The following is a 22,961-nucleotide window of genomic DNA, read 5'->3' as shown; positions in this document are numbered from 1 at the left end:
ATCTGGATCTTCTTTTGGTTCGGTGGTGTTGGTGTCTTCACCATATAAGAGCAAGACTTGGTTTTTGGCTTTGCATCGATGTGCCGGGTTCCACTTCTGGTCGCAATTGAAACAAAGCCCTTTCTCACGTTTCTCACGTGTCTCGGTCGGGGTCAGTCGGCGAACTGGGATGGTGGAGGAAGAGTCGCGGCGTTGGATGCCGGGAGGGCTGGCCGTGGAACTAGATGGGGGTGGAACACTATTGGTGGCTGGAGGAGGGCGCTGGGGCGCTGGCGGTGTAGTAGCTGGCCGCGAAAACGGGCGGGCGAAACTACGAGAGTCGGGTGGTATATCCAGTAGTTTACTTTCAAAAATACGTGCAAGAGAAAAAGTTTCATCCAAAGTAGATGGACGATTCATCTGGAGTTCTCTGCGAATCGACGGTTTGAGGCCGGATATATAGAAAGAAATAAGTAAGGGCTCAGAAATACCCGAGATGCGACCCATCAAATATTCGAAAGTAGTTTGGTAATCAGCCACCGAATCATGTTGCATGAGTTTGGCCAACAAACCCTCGGGATCCTCAAACTGTGATGGACCAAACCGGGCACGAACTCGTGACAAGAAATCTGGCCAAGTAGATAGCATGCCCTGCGATTGCAACCATTGAAACCACGTGAATGCTCTGCCATCCAAGTGAAAGGCCACGATCTGCAGTCTTTGGTCGTTGGGTGTGATGAAAACTGAAGTATTGTTCAATCTTAAAGATCCATGAGTGGGGATCCTCGCCGTCAAAACGCGGTACCTCGAGGCGGATTGGCGGGAAACGGCCACCGTTGTTGTTGTCGTGGGATGAGGATGAAGAGTGGGTGGAGCGAAACAGCACAACGAGCTCGTCGATCTGTTTCTGCACGGCGGAGAGCGGCACTTGCCAGTCGGGAACGTCGGGGGCCATGAGAACAGCAATGAAAGCACCAATTAATACAACTCGTATTAATAATCACGTTGAAGAGAACGTGAAACTCCTAGCAACTCTCACGATCACGCAAAAATTAACTCTCAATGTAAAATATTCATAGCATGAGCCTCAAAATAACAATTCCCTAGCCTTATATAATGGCTTGGGCGACACAGCAAAAGGGAAGTAAGCAAAATAAACCCTAACTCTCTACGGGCTCTCAAGCATGGCCCAAAGAAAAAGATAAACACTTGACTAGATAAGTTCTATCAAAACAAGGAAAGATATGATCTAAATCGAGAGGTGATTATGTGGTGAAGCGTGTGGGTTTCTTGATCTCTCTACGAGTCTGCCGTTGGGCTAAGCTAGGCTCTTCTTACTGCTGGGCTTCGGTTATCTCGACAGTTGTTATCTCGGCAGTTGAGCTCGTATCACTCGATGAACCCGAGTAAGCGTTAGATATTTCTTGAAGGGTAATTGGCATAGTTATAGACTTGACTAAAACATAATCAGTGTTTGCAGTGGAAGACATGACTGAGATACATGTATGCAGACATATACCCTTTCAGAGCCTATTCTAAGTTCGATAAAAGCTCCACTCAGCAACACTTCATCGTTCATCACAGCTCAACCTGCACATTCATAAACATATGCAGGGCTAAGTACAAAAGTACTTAGTGGGCAGTTGCAAAAAACTAAAATATAAGCTTAACATTTTATTAACAAACCACAACATTATATAAGAGACACGAGCCTTCTTTCAAATCCTTTGTTTACTAAACATTTCCAAAACCATAAATAGCGTGAGTGCATTCTTCATCATCGAAAGTCTTATTAATAAGCATCGTGTCGTGAGGAAGGCCTTCCTCAACGAACACAGGCATCGCGCCGCAAGGGAGGCCTCCCTCAGCGGACACGGCATCGTACTGTTGGGGGAGGCCTCCCCCAACAGACGCTAGCATCGTACCGTTGAGGGAGGCCTCCCTCAACGAACGCTTGACCGGCCAACCCTCTCATTGACTCACGGTCGCGTTGTGAATTTAAATCCCGGCGGAATAGCTATCCGCTCAGAATTCAAACTCGTTAGCATCGTCACATTTCAATAAAAAGCATAAAGCCTTCAAGCGTAACAAAGCACAAATCACATAGGCGTAACAAAGCGTAAAGACTAAAGCGTAAAATATTTAGGTGTAAACATCATAGCGTAAATTACTTAGGCGTAACAAGCGTAAACAACAAAGCGTAAAGCATTTAAGTAAAACAAAGCATAACTCGATTAAGCGTAATAAACGTTACTCAATTAAGCTTAATAAAGCGTAATTTATTTAAAAATCTAATTTAAAATTTTAAAGCATAAAAATTTTAATAGTTCTAAAATAGCATTTTATTTTACGCGTAATAAATGCCCACATGATAGCAAGGATTTGCTAAGGCGTTGTGATTCCTTGAATAGCTCTCACTCTCGCGCTTGTCCTTTATTACGAGAATATAAAATAAGATATTGACTCGAGGGAAATTCTCAATTAACGAGAATGTATGTGTAATTTAACTATGCGTGACTCTTATTCAAATAATTATTATTCAGGAATAACAATCCAAGAATTTCTATCTTTCATCCAGACTTATAGGATTTAGGGCTCGTCAATAATATTGGATTAATAACTTTAATAATCTTCTTAGTTTAGGGTATTCTAACCCACTTGCTAATTAAATAAGTCTCGTTCTAAAATAATCCATAACTAAAACATCCAAGTCCAAATAATCACTCAATTAATCTGAAACTACCTTTTAATCGGGTTTAAATAAAATAGAGGAATAATAACAGCCCAATTATTCAAGAAAGTTCGCACTATTAAGCCCATCTGAAATATGTGAGGAAAATCAGGCCCAACCTGAAGTCTAAAATAATTACTGCCCCCAACAGCTTTAATAATCGGCCCATTGAAGAAAAATAATTCAGCCCATCCCTTAATAAAATCTGGCCCAAAATACTTAACTCCAACCCAAAGGTTTGGCCCAAACCCCCATCCTCAAAGTCAAAACTCACGGCTGTATACCAGTCTTCTTTCTCTCTCTCTCTCTTGCAGTGGTGTCGGCCGCTGTGGCTGAATCCGGCGAGCCGCGCTTCCTTCTCCTCGTCTATTCATCTCTCTTCCTTCACCCTTTTCAATTTCTCACCCCAAGTTACACGCTCAATTTCAAAGATTGAGCTCTAGCTCCTTCCTTCAAATCGCCGCCGAGTCTCCCCTTTTGCAGCAGATCCGCCGCCGCGGTTCCCTTTCCGGCGAAATCGGCATCAAGTCGTTGGAGTACCGGCGAGGCCGCAGCCGGCAACTGGCGCTGCTCCCTTCGTCTCTGACTTCCTCTTTTTTTTTTTCCTCCCTTGCCTCTCTATCTCTGATCGTGCTCTCTCCTCTCAATTTGCACGACCTCAGCCGTGCATCCTCCTCAACAGGCTCTGCCATGGCCGAGTCCGGTGAGGTTGGCGTCGGCGTCAGCCCTTGCCCAAAACTCTCTCATCTTCCGTGTTTCTTCTCTGAAATTTCAACTCTAGATTATACCCCCAAATCGAACCCTAATTCTTTCATCATGGACTACCACCGCTGCTGTCCTCTTCGGTGTAGACGGGCTCGATGCCTCATCGCGCCGCTGTTGTTATAGTCAGATTCCAGCGAGGCAGCAAGGGATCACCGCCGTCATTCCCTCGGCTCGACTGAACAGGTACATCGATCTAGTCCCACTTCCTTTTCTTCTGCTCAAGTTCACTTCTCAAATCTACGTTGAGTCTTGGTTCTCTATACTATATGTGCAACGGATTAATGGCGTTGTGGTGTTGCTACTGTGTTAGCCCTTGATTTCTAGATTACAGTGGAAATTATAGACGCATAGGACATTCTACATGACATGGGTAATCTATATTACTGATACCTGATTTTGCTAAGTCCATTACGCATATACGTCTCAATTCTATATTCTGACTTAACAAATAGAAGCATGCTCTGTTGGTGTAAAACATGGACTGAATAACTGAGATTAGCAATTACCTCGTGTGTTTTGGGCTTGGTTGGCTGCTGTGCTAATGAATTTAGGAGTGAATAAACTGAAACATAATTGTGGATTTTGCTTAACCATTTCAGGCTGAACTCAAGAAGAAAATGGAGAAGTTTAAGTTGAGCTTACCTCTTGGGGTCCAGATTGCAGCTGAAATAAACTCTCTATGATTTTTGGTGCATAAAGGAAGAAGGGAGAATCGTAGCTGGTGATTTAAAGGGGGGAGTTTTTGGCTGATTAGGTGGACTTCCATGTGAGACTTTGAAAATTGGAGTATGCATAATGCGGCTAATAGACCTCCTCGTTGTACCTTAGCATGACTTCAAATATTAAATTGTGGCTTTTGCAGGGAAAAGAGCATGGCCTTAGCAGAGTAGAAAAGGAGCTGATATGCGTGTACTATGCATATTTTATTTCTTGATTTTGTATACTATGTTGATAGTGTAGGAGACCCTAGGGAGTGGAAAGAAAAATGATGATTGTAAAGTAAATAGAATTGAGGTGACTAATAAAAAAATCATCTGGCTTGATTAATATTAATTAATCAAGTATTTGTAAAACTAATATTGGGTTCTACTAAATAACGACGCTTCGTTATAACTCTCTACGAATTAAATATCTAATTTAACTCGTTCTTATAATTTGGAATTAGATCACGACTTCCAAGTAAATAATAGAAATAATATTTCTATCGCATATAAATTACTCTCTCCGTCCCAATAAATTTGTCTCACTTTCCTTTTTGGGTTGTCCCAATAATCTTGTCACATTTCCCTTTTTAGTAAAAATTAGGGGTCTCATTAAAAATTAATTAAACACAATTTTAATTAACTTTGTTAATTAAATCCCTTTTACTCCACTATACCCTACTACACTCGGCTATCTCTCTCTTTCTCTCTCTATCAGCCCCAATTGACCGGCGCCGCCACCACTGACCTTCGCCGCCTCCGCCGCCCTCCCATCTCCATCCCTCTGGCCTCCGCCGCCCTCCCACCTCCATTCACCCGGCGCCGCTTCCCTCTTTCCCCCTCTGTAAATCTGCCTCCCCATTTCCCCCTCTGTAAATCTGCCTCCCCCTTTCCCGCTCTGATCCGGCGCCACCACCACCGCCTCCGCCTCTCGCCTCTTCGCCTCCACCTCCGCCCTCTCGCATCCAACGTTCGAGCCGCCTCTCGCCTTTCGCCTCCGCCTCCGCCCTCTCGCCTCCACCGTTCGAGCCGCTTCCGCCCTCCTGCTTCATCTTCTTCGGCCGAACGGCCAGAGCCACCACCTGTAGAAATGAGGATTTACAGAAGAAATGAGGGTTAGCAATTCTTGGGGGTGTGGTTTACAGAGGGTCGTGTCGCCGCTTGTGTGTGTTGTTGTGAGGTTTTGCGCTGCTCTGAATCTGAGATCTACGCGGCGGCGGGCGGTGGTGGCGTTGCTCCGCTGCGCTGAATCTGAGATCTATATCGGTCTGTGGTGTATTTCTTTAATTTCTTGAATTTCTATAAACACTTCTTGAATTTGGGGGAAATGATGTGTGTTAAATCAATTTGTTGGTTGTTTGAATGATGGTGTGTAGGGGGTGGAGAGAGACAGACGAGGGGAAAGGAAGGAAGCCGGCGCCGGCGCCGGCTTGCCGGAATTGAGAGCCACGTCGGCAGCATAATTTTGAAGAATTAATTGTTGCTTTGTTAACAATACTTAAATCAATTAACAATATAATTAAACATGTGGGTCATACAACTTAACCTCTAATACAACTCTCCTTAATACCCGTGCCGAAAAGAAACAGGACAAGTTTACTAGGACGGGGGGAGTAATAACTTGACTTTGCTAAGTCAGTTATTAAACTGGATAATAAATTATTGAATGCTTCAATAATTCAATTGCGATCATATCACGCAATGGCATCAAATTCAGATTTCTGAGCTGAATTAGTTGATAACTAAACACTAGATTTACCATAACTGAAGATGCAATATACTCCCTCCGTCCCAATATTTAAGTCTCCTTGCTTTTGGGCACGGGTATTTAGGAGAGTTAAATTAGAAGTAAAATTAGTAGGGACCACATAATTAGTGTTTTATTTAATGTTATTTTATTAACTAATTAAATTGACTAATGAAGTCCGCCCTCTCTCTCTGTATCTCTCTGCCGCCGCCGGCGAAGCTGTTGCTGTGCTCGACTTCCTCCACCATCTGGAAATCCGCCGCCGCCGCTGCTGTGCTCGACTTCCGACGAGGCAGCAGGAGATCCACCTTCTCTAATTCCCGCCGACGGCGACGCCACCCCCTAATCTCTCCTCTCACAGATCTCGCTCTTCCTCCCATTTGATTTCTCAACGCCCCAAGATTCAATCTTTAAGCCATCATCAGCTAAACCCATCTTCCACAGAAGCAAAAATAATCAAAATCTTCCCAGATTTCCCACCTCTACATCTCATGTCGCAAGGGTGGAGAAACCCTCCCCAAATCAATTGAGTGATAGATCTGCAACAAAAACCAATCATCGAGGCTCGAGGCGGCGGAGGCGCGAGGCTCTGTGCTGGATTTGTGAGTGGAGGGAGAGGCCGTTCGTTGAAGAGATTCAGCAGAAGGAAGAGAGAGAGGCGAATTAGGGGTTAGGGTTTTGCAGAGGGCGGCGCCGCCGCTAGAAAAATGGGCGGCGGCTGGCTGCGCGGATGTGTCTGGGAGAGGGAGTCGGTGGAGGCGGAGGAGATCAGAGGCGAAGGCAGTGGATGCAGAGGGTTGAGGCGGTGGAGAGATAGGAGGCGGAGGCGTCTTGCTGACGCCAGGAGAGGGCAGAGCCCTGGTCGCCGGAAAATGGGCGGCGAGGCAGGGGCCTTGTCGCTGCGGTCACCGGGAGAGAAGAGGAACGGTGGTGGTGAGGCGTCCGAGAGAGAGAGTGACAGATTTGGGAAAGAGAGTGAGAGTGAGAGAGAGTGAGATTAAAGTTAGAAAGAGAGAGAGAATACCTAATTAATTGAACTAATTGTATTGTAATTTATGCCAAAAAAGGAAAGGAGACTTGAATATTGGGACGTCCCAAAAAGGAATAGGAGACTTGAATATTGGGACGGAGGGAGTAACAATTATCGCAATTACTGGTCTTAATAAAAAATAAAAGAGCGGGCTACTACAAAACAGGAGTCTGCTAGATTTTTAACGGATTTTAACAAGAATTTGACGTGAATTTTACGGATTTCAAACAAAAAATCCCAGCGGTCGTTGGCTTTAAACGAGCATTGGACCCAACGCCCAGCGATCGCTGGCTTATTAAAATTTTACTCTTTGGGAAGGCACTTTCTGCACGAGGAGAGATGCTTCTTTCAGGACTTGCACTAAAATCGGTAGAGCCGAACAAATATTTTTCTTCGTTCTTTGCACCGTCGGGATCCTAATAGTAATGATGATAGAGTAGCATTACAAATAGAAATAGGAATTGGAAAGATGAAATGGAATAAATTTCAGCTCATAACTGTACTTAAAGTATAAGTAACATAACACCAAAGTTATACAGTGCTGATATGCTAGAGAAAGAAACTAAGCTGCCTTTAATTATTAAACAAATTATCTTGTAGGACAAGTGTCGCGAAGAAGAGACACATAGACGGACTTTCGTATGTTGTTGGCCTCCCTGGACTTCCACGTGGACTCTTCGACTCATCTGCATCAAAGGCACTAGCCTCGGCAATAAAGGGTTTCTTCGAGCCCAGCGATCGCTGGGTATCAGCGGCCATTGGCTTCTTCGAGCCACGACCGCCGGAACCCAGCCGGCGCTGAAATATGAAATCTTTCGAATTCTCGTGGTCGGAGGTCGGATTTGTTTATGTGTATTTTTTGAATGAAATCAATGAAAATCAATTCAATTTTAAAATCCATAGATTTTTAAATATCTCTAAATTTTCATAGATTTTTAAAAGTTTGAAACGAATATCTCTGGATTTTTATAGAATTTTAAAAGTCTTGAATGAATACCTCTAGATTTTCATAGACTTTTAAAAGTCTTAAACGAATACGCCCAGATTTTAAACGTCTGCAGAAATCTATTAAAATGCTAAACGAATACACCCCCTAAACATCAGCACAACATTCAAACATTACATCGTAGTAGTAGTAGTAGTAATAATAATAATAATAAAACTCACATCATGCGTATAGATGTAGCAATGTTATAGCCAATAACAGTCCCAAAAAGATTCAAGTACTAAACCGCCCCATACAATTTAACCTGCACCCCACCTGAAATTCAACACAAACGCAATTATTTCCAAATAATCCTTAGATCGATTTCTAATTAACAAAAGGATATAGTCGTAAACCGATTTCTTAGCTGGATTGGAGAGGACGGCCCATGAAGCGGCGACAAGGCGAAAGGTAGAGCCCTCTGTTCGATCAGCCCGCGCAATTATCTGAGCAGCCGGAAATTGCTTCCAAGGTGACTCTCTTTTGGAATATTTGGATAGGGTAGTGGGGATTCCACTGGGGAGAGGAATTGGCAATTTAAACCCCACTAAAGATTGTGGGGCAACCAGAGACTGAAAACTGCCTTAAGGAGGGAATTTTTGTTTAAGGCGGTAAACTGAAAATAATTTTATAACTTGAATTTTTCGCCTACGGTGTTCATTGTAAAGAGATAGATGATACCAATCCTAAAATCTTGCAACTGTAACAAATATATTTGATATTTTTTCTATTTCTTTTTCAGTTTTTCTCCCTTTTTAGTTCTTCACACGGAAGATAAGAGTTGACATATTAATAATTTTAGATTTACTTAAAAAAATAAACGTATTCTACGAACTAGTGAAATATCATCACTATATATACTAACAAGCTAGATGAAGCAATTGGACAAAAATATATAATTCAGTATTTTATTAGCCACAAATTGAAGTAGAGTGATATAAATGCAATTTGAAAATTTAACTCTCAAAATGATAATTATAAAAATTCATTAGCCACACATAAATAACTTATAATTATGTGTGGTTAATAATTTTTACTAGCTTGCCACGTTGGCACAAAAATTCAAAGATAATTTTTTTTTAATTAAATAAAACTTAATAAAAAATACTGTAAAATAATGAATGTGACTAAAATGTTTTTGCTACACATTTTATATGTCAATAATTAATGGAACCTTTCTACTTGATTCACCTACACATTTTTCAAGATATGTGTGAATAAAATTTCAATTAAAATTTAATAAAATAATTAATTAAGACAAAATTATAAATGTCACTAAATATATTTTCTCACATTTATTATATGTCAATAATTAATAATTATAAAAATTCATTACCCACACATAAATAATTTATAATTATGTGTGGCTAATAACTTTTACTTCCTTTGTCCCACGAATCTTGATACGTTTGGTTTTGGCGCGGGAATTAAGGAGTTGTATATTACTCCCTCCGTCCCAAACGAAATGTCCTGTTTTCCTTTTTGGGCTGTCCCAAACGAAATGTCATGTTTCCTTTTTTGGCAATACACACTCTCTCTATACTTAATATTTAAATAATTTCCACCAACCCACTTCATTTACTTTATACACATTTCTTAATTTTCGTGCCGATAAGAAATAGGACATTTCGTTTGGGACGGAGGGAGTACTATTTTAAGTGTATAGCTATGATGCACGGATTCTTCAAAAAATAGCACAATGCAGTATCGGATACGCGCAGCGTGCGGGTGCGGGTGCGATTTGCGTGGGATTCGCACGCGATTCGCCAGGTGGCGAATCGGGTGCGCGCACCCACGAATAGGGTGCGTTTTGGGCTCTTTTGCAATTTTTTCAATTATTTTTGGGCTCTTTTGTAATTTTTGAGTTATATTTGCATGCAATTTCAAACTTTTACATGCAATTTATTGAAACTTTTACTTTAACTTATATATATATATATATATATATATATATATATATATATATATAACAGACGTATCCTTCACGAATCGCACCCTATAATTTTTAAAAATTCGTATCCCCGCACCCGAATTGTATCGCTTTTGCACCCGCCCCCTCGCACATGTGCAACATAGGTGTATAGGTAATAAAGTATAAAAATGATAAACTATGAGAGGAAAGGTGATAAAGTAGGAGAGAGAAGGTAATAAAGTGATAAAGTATGAGAGAGAATGTGATAAAGTAGGAGAGAGAAGGTAATAGTTGTTACTATATTTAGAAGCGTGTCAAGATTCGTGGGACGGAGGGAGTATTAGTTTGCCACGTTGGCACAACAAATTTAAAAATAAATTTTATTATACAAAATGAAAATTAAAAATAATCATAAAATAATAAATGTCACGAATATATTTTTGCCACACATTCTAAATGTCAATAACTAATGAAATTTTTTTGTGTGGTTTACCTACACATTTTGAAATTATGTGTGGCTAAACTACCACACATTATTATGTGTGGGTAAAAATTCATTTTCTTGTAGGAGATTTCTTCATGCAGTCCTTGACTGTTTCCTCCAATTTGTAACTGAGCCTCTTGATTTAATGTGAGGCTTTCTCACATTCCGATGTAGAAATCTTGAGCTTTTCTTCCAATCGGTTGTTCTCCCTAATCAGTCCATCAAGACAGGTTTCATCTGGAAAGTAGATGATTGTCCTATTCTTGGTTCGCTCTTCACTGATCTCCTTTTCCATTTTCTGATTCTGCATCAGGAGATCTTCGAATATTTTCCTTAACTGACAGTGATCAGTCATGAGCTGATCATACTCGTCAATTTCGTTGATCGAGCTACCTCCAAATTCTGAGTTGTCTTCTGTAAACAATAAGGAGTTATCAGTATTAAGAGTTCTTGAGTAAGAGTTTACCTCTGGCCCATTCATTCCATTGTCGTAGCTGTCGCCAGTGTTGTCAGCTACACTTTCAGTGTCCTTGGCCATAAGGGCTTGGCTCTCATCATCTGAGCTGGTGGAGTTGAAGGCGGATTATTCTGGCGCATATTCGGAAGATTCTGCATTTTCAGCAACCATCGCTTTCTTCTTCGCATATTTGCGATCTCTCCTAGCTTTCATCTCTTTGCGCTCTGCTTGCGACAATTCGGGGCATTTTGATTTGTAGTGCCATTTCTTCTTGCATCCATAGCATTCCATATCTTTTAGATCAGTTGCGGATGATTTCCTTTCTCTGCTTCTGTCAGTGGAGTATCTGGACTTGCTATCTCTCTCTTTTCCTTTGTAGTGTTGTTTGTGGAACTTCCTGTACCTGCAGAACTTGGATTCCATCTTTTAGATCAGTTGCGGATGATTTCCTTTGTCAACAGAGCATTGATTTATGCTTAATTGTTCTAAATTTTGGGGTTTGCATGAGCTTTATTTTAAAAGAATCCTCTGGAAATTGGTGCGTTTTATGGTGTATTTAATGCTTTGCAGGAGATTTAGGTTTTCGAGATGAAGAGTGCAAATTTTGGAGAGTTTGGGCTAAGAATTACGTTTTTGTGCATACTCTGGCATGTCAGAGAAGCGAAGCCCCGCATGCCAGAGCAGCGAAATAGGAAGCCAGAGAAATGCTCCAGAGCCAGAGCAGCGGAACCAATCTCCAGAGCAGAGAAACCAATAGCCAGAGGAATCAACGGTCAGACCAGAGAAATCATTTGCGAGTGCAGCGAAGTCAGGCCAGAAGAATCAATCGCCAGAGAAATCACCATTTCTCTGGAGTCAGAGAAATCATCATTTCTCTGGAGTCAGCAAAATCAAGAAGCCAGTGTAGCGAAGTCATCACCAGAGGAGTCAAAAGTCAGAGCAGCCAAGTGAGAGTCAGAGGGGAGAGAAGCCATTACAGCGGAATCGAGAAGCAGAGAAATCACCATTCCGCTGGCGACTCATTTCTCTGGCGAGGTCAGAGAAATCATCCATTCCTCTGGCGTGACCCGTTCCCCTGGCGAGAGCCGCGATTTCCGCCAGGGTGGAGATTATTTCCGGAGCACGCGACACAATTGGAAGTTGCCTTATCTTACACGATTCTATTGCCTTTAGAGTTCTACTTTGCATGGCAACTTCCATGGTGATCTATAGGGATTTGAAGTCTATAAATATGGCCATGCTTTTCATTGTAAAAATAATCCCTTGCCCTAGTTTTAGACGTCATCTTTGCGATTTGTTGGCATCTGAAGCTTAGGATTTAATTTTTTTTTTTCGTGCTTTCATAGTTTCGAGTTTTCATTGTTCTAGTTAGGTTTCAATTTAGTTTTATTTAGTTTTTATTCTTGGATTGAGATTGAGTGACACAATTACACGTTCAAGGATTTTACGGTATTTCGTATTTAAATTCAATTTATTTTTGTTTAATCATGTTTACGTTTTTCGTTCATGTTTATGCTTTCTTTTTAATCATGCAATTTAAATTATGCACTTTAGTTTCACGTCTAGATTAGAAGTCTTTTCTTTTACAAGTATTTAATTTAATAAGTAGGTTTAATTTAAGTTCTTTAAAATTTTGGCTAGGGTTTAATAGTTCAATTCGCCTAGTTTAATTTTAAGTTCGGTTTTTACTTAAGTTTTTAATTCTAAAGTTTTAGTTTAATAATCAATCTCTTTACTGTTTTCTGTACTGTTTTTCCTACGATACAATTAGAAGCCCTTAAAGACTTTCCTTGTGAGATCGACTTGGGTTAGCTTATCACTGCTAGGATGTCCTTGTTCTATTGCAAGTCAATCTAGAGTAGTGTTTAGGTTGAGTCAAGCATATTGACTGAAGAAGTCTTCAGGCTTGAGTTCAGTCGGTTCCTTCGACTGCTTCTTGCTCTCCTTCGCTGAAACTTTCAGCGTTGCTCATTTCGATGCTGATGGAGCATCATCGTCTGATCCTCCAGCTTTCTTTGTTTCTAGATTTCTCTGGATGTCGAATTCATTTGCCACGAGATTCGAGAAAAGCTTGTTCGTTGGGAGGTAGTTGAATCCTGGCTTGTTCGGATGAGCAACATCATAGATCTGCTAGTCTCCTCGCGGTAGTGCTCGTAGAATCTTCAGGTTGATCTCTCGTTGAGTGTATTTTTCCTTCGAAATGGATTGAACTTCGTTCAGGATCTGATTGAATCTAAGCTTCATCTCGTCGATAGATTCATTCTTAAGCATGAGGAATGAGTCAAACTTTTGACAAGCTATGGATAGCTTATTCTCCTTTATCTCCTCTGATCCGATGCACATTCCTTCTAGAATGTCCCACAGCTCCTTTGCAGTCTTGCACTTGATGATTTTGGTGACGTGCTTGTCTGGGACTGTTCCGGAGATGATGCTTTTGGCAAGATTGTCGAGCTCATCTTGCTTTATCTCTTCTGTGGTGAAGTCGACCTTTGACTTGATTTGTACTTCATCGAATGGATCTCTTGAAGTATCTAGTGGCACCCGCTTGATAACTTCTGTGATGACAATTGGTCCGCTGATGATGACTTCCCACATTCGGCAATGTTGAACAGTAAGGAAGCTTTCTAGTCAAAACTTTCATATGTCGTATTTATCAATACAAAACATCGGGAGTGAAGAGACTCTGCTGTGGTTAGTTTTCATTGAACAAGAAACCAAAAAAAGACAGATAGAGAAAGCAGTAAGCACTTTTGAAAAAGAAAGAGGTTTTGAGACCTTCTAAAGAATAGGATCTAGTTCAATAGAACTTGGTCAAAGTAAAATTGTTCTTGCGAACAACCTGCTCTGATAACAATTGTTAGGTCCTTGAGGGTCTCGAATAGGTGTATGGGGAGGGGGGAATACGTACACCTATAGGTTATTTTAAATCGAAAATAAATTGACACAACCTTTTTCAGTAAAAAGAGTTTAGCAAAACTTAGGTTGGCGACTGATACTGAATACTCTTCAGTAAAGAGTTATCAGTTAAGTCAAAGACTTTAACTGATACATGATTTATGCTTAATTGTTCTAATTTTAAGGGTTTGCATGAGCATGTTTTGAGTTAAATCTTCTAGAAATTGGTGCGTTTTATGGTTTATTTTATGCTTTGCAGGAGATTTAGGTTTTATTGAGGGAAGAGTGCAATTTTGGAGAATTTGGATGAATTTGGCATTTTTTGGGTGTTCTGGTGTGCAGAGCTGAGCTGCGAGCCCAGCACTGTAATGCAGAGCTGATATGCGAGCCCAGCACCGTACCGCAGAGCTGAGCTGCGAGCTCTGCCCATCTTGCCAGAGCTGAGCTGCGAGCTCTGCCCCATCTCGCCAGAGCAGAGCTGACATCTCCAGATCAGAGCTAAATTACGCACCAGAGTAAACCCGGAAGAGCAGAGTCAACTCGCCAGAGCTGACTTTTCAGCTCTGCCCATCTCGCCAGAGCTGACTACCTTTACCGAGCATAAACAGCAGAGTTCACCTTCCAGTGCAGAGTTACTTTCGCCAGAGCTGACTTCCAGCTCTGCCTTGACTGCCAGAGCTGACTTTCAGCTCTGCACTGCCCTTTTCAGACCTGAACGTGTAGAATGGTTGATTCTCGCTAGGAGAGGATTTCTTGAAGAACACGCCAGCTGGAGTTACCTTATCTTGCACAATTCTATTACCTTTAGGAGTCCAGCTTTGGATGGCAACTTTGAGGAGAAGTCTATAAATAGGGCTTTGTTTTGCATTGAAAAACAAACGTTTTTTGCCCTAATTTTGAGTTCACGCCTAGTTAGCCAAAGTTAGGTTTTTATTGCTTTCTTAGTTAGTTTCGATTTATGTTCTTTCAATTCATGTTTTAGATTAGTTCTTCGTTTAGAGTTGTAATCAAGTGATAGGTTGCTTCTCGAGACGTTTTATGGTATTTCGTATTTACGTTTATTTACTTGCTTTGCTTTTACTTGTTTTTCTTTAAATTCTGCAATTTCATTATGTTTATGCTTTATTTTTGTTTATTGCTTTCCTTTAAATTCTGCACTTTAGTTATGTTCATTAGATTAGAAGCTTTAATTCAAGTATTTAAATTCTGCCTTTACTTTATGCGTTTATTCATGCCTAGGTTTAATAGTTTAATTATGCTTAAGCATTTATGTTTGTTCTTTCTCGCCTAGTTAATTTTAAGATTAAGTTTTTAGTTAAGTTTAAGTTACAAGCATTAGTTAATAATTCTTTTTCATGCCTAGATAATTCTTTAGTTTAAGTTTCTAGTTAAGTTTATTTTCCCAGCTTTAGATAATTTTACAGCTTTCAATTCCTACGTTTACAGCTTTTTAGTGACATAATTAAAAGCCCTTAAAGATCTTCCTTGAGAGATGACACTGGGTCAACTTACCATCACTAGGATGTCCTTATTCTATTGCAAGTCAAACTAGAGGTGTTCTAGGTTGAGTCAAATTTTGGCGCCGTTGTCGGGAAAGGTTTTAGGCGTTTTAGTTGTGTCACTTTTCTTTCTGCTTTTACCTGCTTTATTTTCCTTTTTCTTGTTTTTGGTTACTGTCTCCCTCTGGTGCGTTTAATCCGTGTGTTGAGTGCTGTGTATACAGAGCAGCCCGGAGACAAGAAAGAAGAAGAGTGCTGCCAGCCCTGCCAGCCCTGCGAGTGCTTCCAGCTCTGCAGATTCCTGCCCAGTTCAGCACTGACAAGTCCAGTTCAAACAAGTCTGTGGAAGAAGAGCCAACCATCCACCATCATGCTTCGCGCTTAAGATAGGAATTCTATGGCAGAATATTTTGATATTTGTGTGTACATGAGCCGTTTGGAGGAAGAAATTCCCAAGTATGGAGTTACGCAGATCCAATACCATGAAGTCATACGAACGTTGGCGAAATTGCCCAAACTTTTTAAGGTTGGGCATAACTCGCAAATACATTTGCGTGATTCTGATCCTAAGAACACCATTCAAGCCTTCATACACGCGATCATGTCAGCCATTAAATCGGCACAACAAGATGTTGAGTGTGTTGACGCAACAGTGAAATGTTTTGAGACTCACGTCCTTCAAGTTGTTAGTTGGTTGAGAGAAATGGTACGCCAGTGCAAGGAAGAAAATCCAGCACTGCAGACTCCAGTCCTGCAAGGACCAGCTCTACCCAGACCAGCGCTGCCTAGTCCAGCGCTGCCCAGTCCAGCCCTGCAAGGCCCAGCTCTACCCAGTCCAGCGCTGCCCAGTGCAACACTGCAGAATTCAGCTATGCAAAATCCAGCTATGCAGAATCTAGCTCTGCAGAATTCGGCCTTGCCAAATCCAGCCCTGCAGAATCCAGCCATGAAGAATGCAGCACTGCAGAATTCAGCCCTGCAAAGTCCAGTCTTGCCGAGCCTAGCTCTGACCAGTCCAGCACTACCGAGCCCAGCTTTGACCAGTCCAGCACTGCCGAGCCCAGCTCTGACCAGTCCAGCTTTGACAAGCCCCTTCCAGGAAGAGAAGGCAGCGCAACAGATAGAAAGAGAGTTGGAGAAAGAGGAGGTTCCTGTGTCTTTGTTGGATGGTGATGATTTAATCGAGTTGGTGGATGAGGATATGATAGAGTTTGAATGCTTGGCAAATTTAGAGGAAGATTCTACCGAGATGTTGGAAGAGCCTGAATTGGCCTTTGCCAAGACACTAAGCGATGCCAAGCAAAACAAAATTTCTACATCCTCTATTTCTTTGGTTGTTCATTATTGTTATATCATTGCCTCTGACACGTTTTTCTCCAATAATTTTATGTAGGGACGTGACGATGGTGCAAAAGAGGTGAACTCCACATGTCTAAAAGGGACGAGCATGACTCCATCAATTTTATCTTTGGGATCGGTAGATGTTATGGCTGATGAAGATGAAATGGTCCAAATAATGGAGTGGTTCAAGCTTGAGTCTGATTACGGATAACACTGGCAAAGTCGGGCTGGCGACTTTAAAACTAGCGCTTGGTGGGAGGCAACCCACCGTTGGTTTAGTTTTGTGTTTTTTGTTTTTCTTGTTCTTTGTTTTTCGTTTTTGTTTTGTTTTTTTTTTTCCTAAGTTTTGGTTGCTATGCGGATACTTTGATGCTTGGTATTCATGTCTTGTTTTCAGCGCTGTCCAGTTTCAGCGCTGCATAATGCCAGCGCTGCCTAGTTTAGCGCTGCCTTCTCTATTCTGCAAAAGGCCGCAAACCTCACTTTGCGCCGCCTCTCACGATGGTTTAGCTTTTCAATGCCGATAATCAGGGATGTTTTCTAACTCTTTTTTTCTTTTGTCCTGAGGACATGGCATGCTTTAAGTGTGTGGGGGGTGTTTTGTTGTGCTTATGCTTTCAATTGGGCGAGATTAGTCTTTCTATGCTTAGTTTTTGGTCTCGAATCTTGCTAATTTTTATGAATTTGTGGAAGAGAAGATGGTTTTCGATGTGCATTTCGGATTTGTGTTTGTTTGGTGGTTATTCTTGTTTTACCTTTGATATATGTTTCTTGATTGGGCAAAGAATTAAGAGTTTTGTTGCAACACAATTGTAAGTAAGTAAAACGTGATTTGTCCAGTAAATGCTAGAAGGAGTGTTGTCATTGTGATTGCCTACGATCGTATCTTATATGTGAAAATGTTGGATGAATTGCCAACTCTAATTTTGTCAGCTCTGAAACATCTGGCCTGTTCTGAAACGTGACAGCTCTGAGTCTCTGCTTCTCTAGTCTAACTATGAGCATGGGTAACCACGTGAAAAGACTTTGGATTACATCCAAATGGTTTTATTTCATGAATTATGGCTCAACTGTCGAAAAATCTAAGTGATTAAGCACACAAGTGTGAAAAATGGTGATATTGATTATAAAGGCGATCACATTAGGGAATTCACTTCTAGCGGAGAATTGGGTCTGACCGAATTGCTTACATTACTCTTTTGTTGCTTCTTAAACTCTGTGTTACTTGCATGATCGAGAGATGTGTGTTGTTGGTAAAATTTTGAATTGACTTCGAGAAAGTTTGGATTGGAAATAAGCATCTTTGAAATCAATCTCTTCCTAGGATTCATACGGATTTTGCTTGAGGACAAGCAAAAGGCTAAGTGTGGGGGGGGGTTGATTTATGCTTAATTGTTCTAATTTTAAGGGTTTGCATGAGCATGTTTTGAGTTAAATCTTCTAGAAATTGGTGCGTTTTATGGTTTATTTTATGCTTTGCAGGAGATTTAGGTTTTATTGAGGGAAGAGTGCAATTTTGGAGAATTTGGATGAATTTGGCATTTTTTGGGTGTTCTGGTGTGCAGAGCTGAGCTGCGAGCCCAGCACTGTAATGCAGAGCTGATATGCGAGCCCAGCACCGTACCGCAGAGCTGAGCTGCGAGCTCTGCCCATCTCGCCAGAGCAGAGCTGACATCTCCAGATCAGAGCTAAATTACGCACCAGAGTAAACCCGGAAGAGCAGAGTCAACTCTCCAGAGCTGACTTTTCAGCTCTGCCCATCTCGCCAGAGCTGACTACCTTTACCGAGCATAAACAGCAGAGTTCACCTTCCAGTGCAGAGTTACTTTCGCCAGAGCTAAATTTCCAGAGCTGACTTCCAGCTCTGCCTTGACTGCCAGAGCTGACTTTCAGCTCTGCACTGCCCTTTTCAGACCTGAACGTGTAGAATGGTTGATTCTCGCTAGGAGGGGATTTCTTGAAGAACACGCCAGCTGGAGTTACCTTATCTTGCACAATTCTATTACCTTTAGGAGTCCAGCTTTGGATGGCAACTTTAAGGAGAAGTCTATAAATAGGGCTTTGTTTTGCATTGAAAAACGAACATTTTTTGCCCTAATCTTGAGTTCACGCCTAGTTAGCCAAAGTTAGGTTTTTATTGCTTTCTTAGTTAGTTTCGATTTATGTTCTTTCAATTCATGTTTTAGATTAGTTCTTCGTTTAGAGTTGTAATCAAGTGATAGGTTGCTTCTCGAGACGTTTTATGGTATTTCGTATTTACGTTTATTTACTTGCGTTGCTTTTACTTGTTTTCCTTTAAATTCTGCAATTTCATTATGTTTATGCTTTATTTTTGTTTATTGCTTTCCTTTAAATTATGCACTTTAGTTATGTTCATTAGATTAGAAGCTTTAATTCAAGTATTTAAATTCTGCCTTTACTTTATGCGTTTATTCATGCCTAGGTTTAATAGTTTAATTATGCTTAAGTATTTATGTTTTTTCTTTCTCGCCTGGTTAATTTTAAGATTAAGTTTATAGTTAAGTTTAAGTTACAAGCATTAGTTAATAATTCTTTTTCATGCCTAGATAATTCTTTAGTTTAAGTTTCTAGTTAAGTTTATTTTCCCAGCTTTAGATAATTTTACAGCTTTCAATTCCTACGTTTACAGCTTTTTAGTGACATAATTAAAAGCCCTTAAAGATCTTCCTTGAGAGATGACACTGGGTCAACTTACCATCACTAGGATGTCCTTGTTCTATTGCAAGTCAAACTAGAGGTGTTCTAGGTTGAGTCAATACACGTTAGGCTTCAGTCAAGTTTGTAAAATAGAGGAGTGTTATGAATCTTACTGAATATCCGAAGATTTATCAGTTAGACTAATAACACTGGCAGCAGAAAACTTTTCTTTCGAAATAGCTGTTGTGATTTAAACAAGTTGTTAGGATTTATATTTCACTTTGCTATTAATCAGTTTCAGTTATCAAAGGTTTGTGCACAGATAAGGAAAGTAAATAATGAAAGCGATAAACAACAAGAGGATTTTTACGTGGTTCGGAAAACACTTCCTACATCCATGGTCAGTTGATCACATTGACAACTTCACTGGGCTTGTGCTTACGGGTGCACAGCAAACCTAAACAACTGAAGATTCAATCTTCAGTACCAACACACTGGGTTGGATTTCTCACTCTTAGCTTCACTGAGACAAAACTATGCCTTTACAAAAGACTAAGATCTCACGGAGTCAGAGCACTGGTCTGAACTCCTCTTGGCTCAAACTCTCAATTCGGTCGGTTGAATAGAGGTTCGAAAACTTGCCAACTAGATTACAAAGAACAGGTTCTATGTAATCAGTTATACCTAGGCTTTGGATATACAATATTTGTTTAAATTATAAGAGAATGTATGTAATCAGCAGTGACTGATTTTTAGCTTTGTAATTCTCTTCTTCGATTCAAACTTTGGAATGGCTTTGAATTGCTGAGTGATGAACTTGGCAGCATTTCAGCTTGTGTAGTTGAATCGGTGAAGATTGAAGCGATCCTCGAGCTCTATTTATAGGAGAGGTCTTGAATAGATCAGTTGGCTGAAATGGTCTTCAAGAATTCATCCGTTGGAGATAGATTTGAACTTTGCTGAGGCTTCAATCTTCGAGGTTCCTTGTTTGGTGAGAACGACTACTAAGGAGCAGGAGATAGGACATCTCTGAAAAAGGTAATCATAAAAAAGAAAGGCTCTGCAGAGAAAGGACGATCATTGATATCTCTGCATTTAATGCGGCTGTACTTTGGGAGTGCGTGGCTTCCTTTTAACTTTGGAGGTTCAGTCCGAGGAAGAATGTTTAACTGATACTTGACTTTAGTATCAGTCCGCTGAATTCACGTAGCCCACATTAAGTAATCAGTCGTGTAACTGATTCTTGGACTGTTCAGTCAAATATTAGTATTTGACTCTGCCTTAATTCGTTACATCAGTCGGCAACTTCAATCTTCAGTCTTCGATCCTCCTGTCTTCAGTCTTCAGAACACTAACTAAACTAGAAAAAATCTCTAACACTTGAGTTCGAACAGTTTTAGTCTATTACAAGGAAAACCTAAGAATTTTGGTATCATCAAAGCAAGGTGATTTATGCCTAATTGTTCTAATTTTAGGGGCTTGCATGTGCATATTTTAAGTTAAATCTTCTGGAAATTGGTGCGTTTTATGGTGTATTTTATGCTTTGCAGGAGATTTAGGATTTCGAGATGAAGAGTGCAAATGTTGGAGAAGTTTGGGCTAAGAATTACGTTTTTGTGCATACTCTGGCGCGTCAGAGAAGCGAAGCCCCGCATTGCAGAGCAGAGCAGAGAAACCACTCGCCAGAGGAATCATAAGTGGCAGAGGAATCCTACTCGCCAGAGAAATCCAAGCCCAGAGTAGCGAAGTCAACTAGTCAGAGCAGAGGAATCACTAGTCAGAGGGGAGAAAAGCCAGAGCAGAGAAATCAAGAAGCCAGAGGAACCGAATGCCAGAGCAGAGAAATCAAGAAGCCAGAGAAACCGGGAGTCAGAGCGGACAAGTGCGCCAGAGCGGAAGCCGTTTCTCTGGCGAGAGCCGCGAATTCGGCCAGAATGGAGATAACTTGCAGCGCGCGTCACAGCTGGAGAGTTGCCTTATCTTGCACGATTCTATTGCTATTCTACTTTGCATGGCAACTTCCATGGTGATCTAGAGGGATTTGAAGTCTATAAATAGGGCCATACTTTTCATTGTAAAAATATCCCTTGCCCTAGTTTTAGACGCCATCGTGGAGATCTGTTGGCATCCGAAGCTTAGGATTTCATTGCTTTCTTATTTTTCGATTTTAGTTATTTAGGTTATAATTTAGTTTTGTTTAGTTTTTATTCTTGGATTGTGATTGCGTGACACAATTACACGTTCAAAAAGTTTACGGTATTTTGTATTTAAATTCAATTTATTTCTGTTTAATCATGTTTATGCTTTTCGTTCATGTTTATGCTTTCTTTTTTATTATGCACTTTAGTTTCACGCCTAGATTAGTTGGTTTTTAATTTACAAGTATTTAATTTCATAAGTAGGTTTAATTTAAGTTCTTTAAAATCTTGCCTAGGGTTTAATAGTTCAATTCGCCTAGTTAATTTTAAGTTCGGTCTTTAATTAAGTTTTTAATTCTAAGTTTTAGTTTAATAATCAATCTCTTTACTGTTTTTCCTGCGATACTACTAAAAGCCCTTAAAGACTTTCCTTGAGAGATGACACTGGGTCAACTTACCATCACTAGGATGTCCTTGTTCTATTGCAAGTTAACTTAGAGGTGTTTCTAGTTGAGTCACAAGGATTATGATATTTTATTAAGTTTCCAACAAAAGGATGTTTGTAAACGTTCTTTATAACAAAAAGGATGTTTGTTGTTATTTTGAATATATAAATATTAAATTTAAATTTTAATATTATTATATTAAATTAATAATTATAGAGTGTTTCATATATATTATGTGAGACATTGTGATGATCATTATGTTATATTTTGTAAAAGCAAATGATATTTGGTATAAAATAAATGATACAGTATAAATTATATTTTTATTGCATGCAAATAACACTTTTAACAACAAAAAATAATATTTTGATTAAATGTAAATGATACTTCACAAATTATATTTTTTATAAAAGAAAATGATATTTTGTATAAAACAATAATTATACATTACAAATGATAATTTTAATGCATGCAAATGACACTTAATTTTAATAACAAAAATTGATATTTTATCAGATTGGTTAGGGTGAAAAGGGCAAATGGGGGAGGAGGTGGGAGGCGAGGGGGAGGGCCGGTAGGCCGGGTCCAACGTGGGCGCATATTTGACTTAGCCAGTGCTTTCTGACGGAAAAATTTGTCGAGATTAAAAATAAAACTTTAAAATTATATGTGCAATGTATGTGTATATTTTTATAACTCTTACATGTTATCACTCCATTACTTAATAAAAGTAATTAAAATTTGAATATTTTTATATTTATTATTAAAAAATTTATATGTATAACACATATAATACACTCCGTGCATCGCACGGGAGGCGTACTAGTTTATATGAAAAAATAAAAAATAATACATAATAGTTTAAGATATACTCTCATCGTCCCACTTCAAGTATCTTATTTACTTTTTTGGATTGTTCCACTTCAAATGTATTTTTTCCCTTTATAGAAAGTATTATTATCAAAAAGAAAGAATTCTTTGGGCTCATATTACTTTTTTAACTCTATACTATATTATTAAATAATTTTAATTAATATTATTTTAAATAATTGTGCTGAAAAGAATTAAAACGTTTGAAGTGGGACGGAAAGAGTACCCATGAGGAACCTAAATTGCCAAAATTGGCAATCAGTTTGTTAGCAGAATTTGATAAGTAACAAAATCGTAAGCTGCGTAGAAATGATTTGTTGCGC

The 22,961-nt window shown here is 39.9% G+C and overlaps 1 long non-coding RNA gene across 1 annotated transcript; it reads left to right on the top strand.

Moving 5' to 3' along the window:
- Positions 1–1,582: 1,582 nt before the first annotated feature.
- Positions 1,583–4,552, top strand: LOC131024647 (uncharacterized). The gene is made up of 2 exons (XR_009101967.1): positions 1,583–3,658; positions 4,075–4,552. It is a non-coding gene; the product is annotated as an uncharacterized LOC131024647 (long non-coding RNA).
- Positions 4,553–22,961: the final 18,409 nt, after the last annotated feature.

Source organism: Salvia miltiorrhiza, chromosome 5 (genome assembly GCF_028751815.1).
Source record: "Salvia miltiorrhiza cultivar Shanhuang (shh) chromosome 5, IMPLAD_Smil_shh, whole genome shotgun sequence".
Taxonomy (NCBI): domain Eukaryota; kingdom Viridiplantae; phylum Streptophyta; class Magnoliopsida; order Lamiales; family Lamiaceae; genus Salvia; species Salvia miltiorrhiza.
This window is presented reverse-complemented; position numbering and strand designations above follow the sequence as displayed.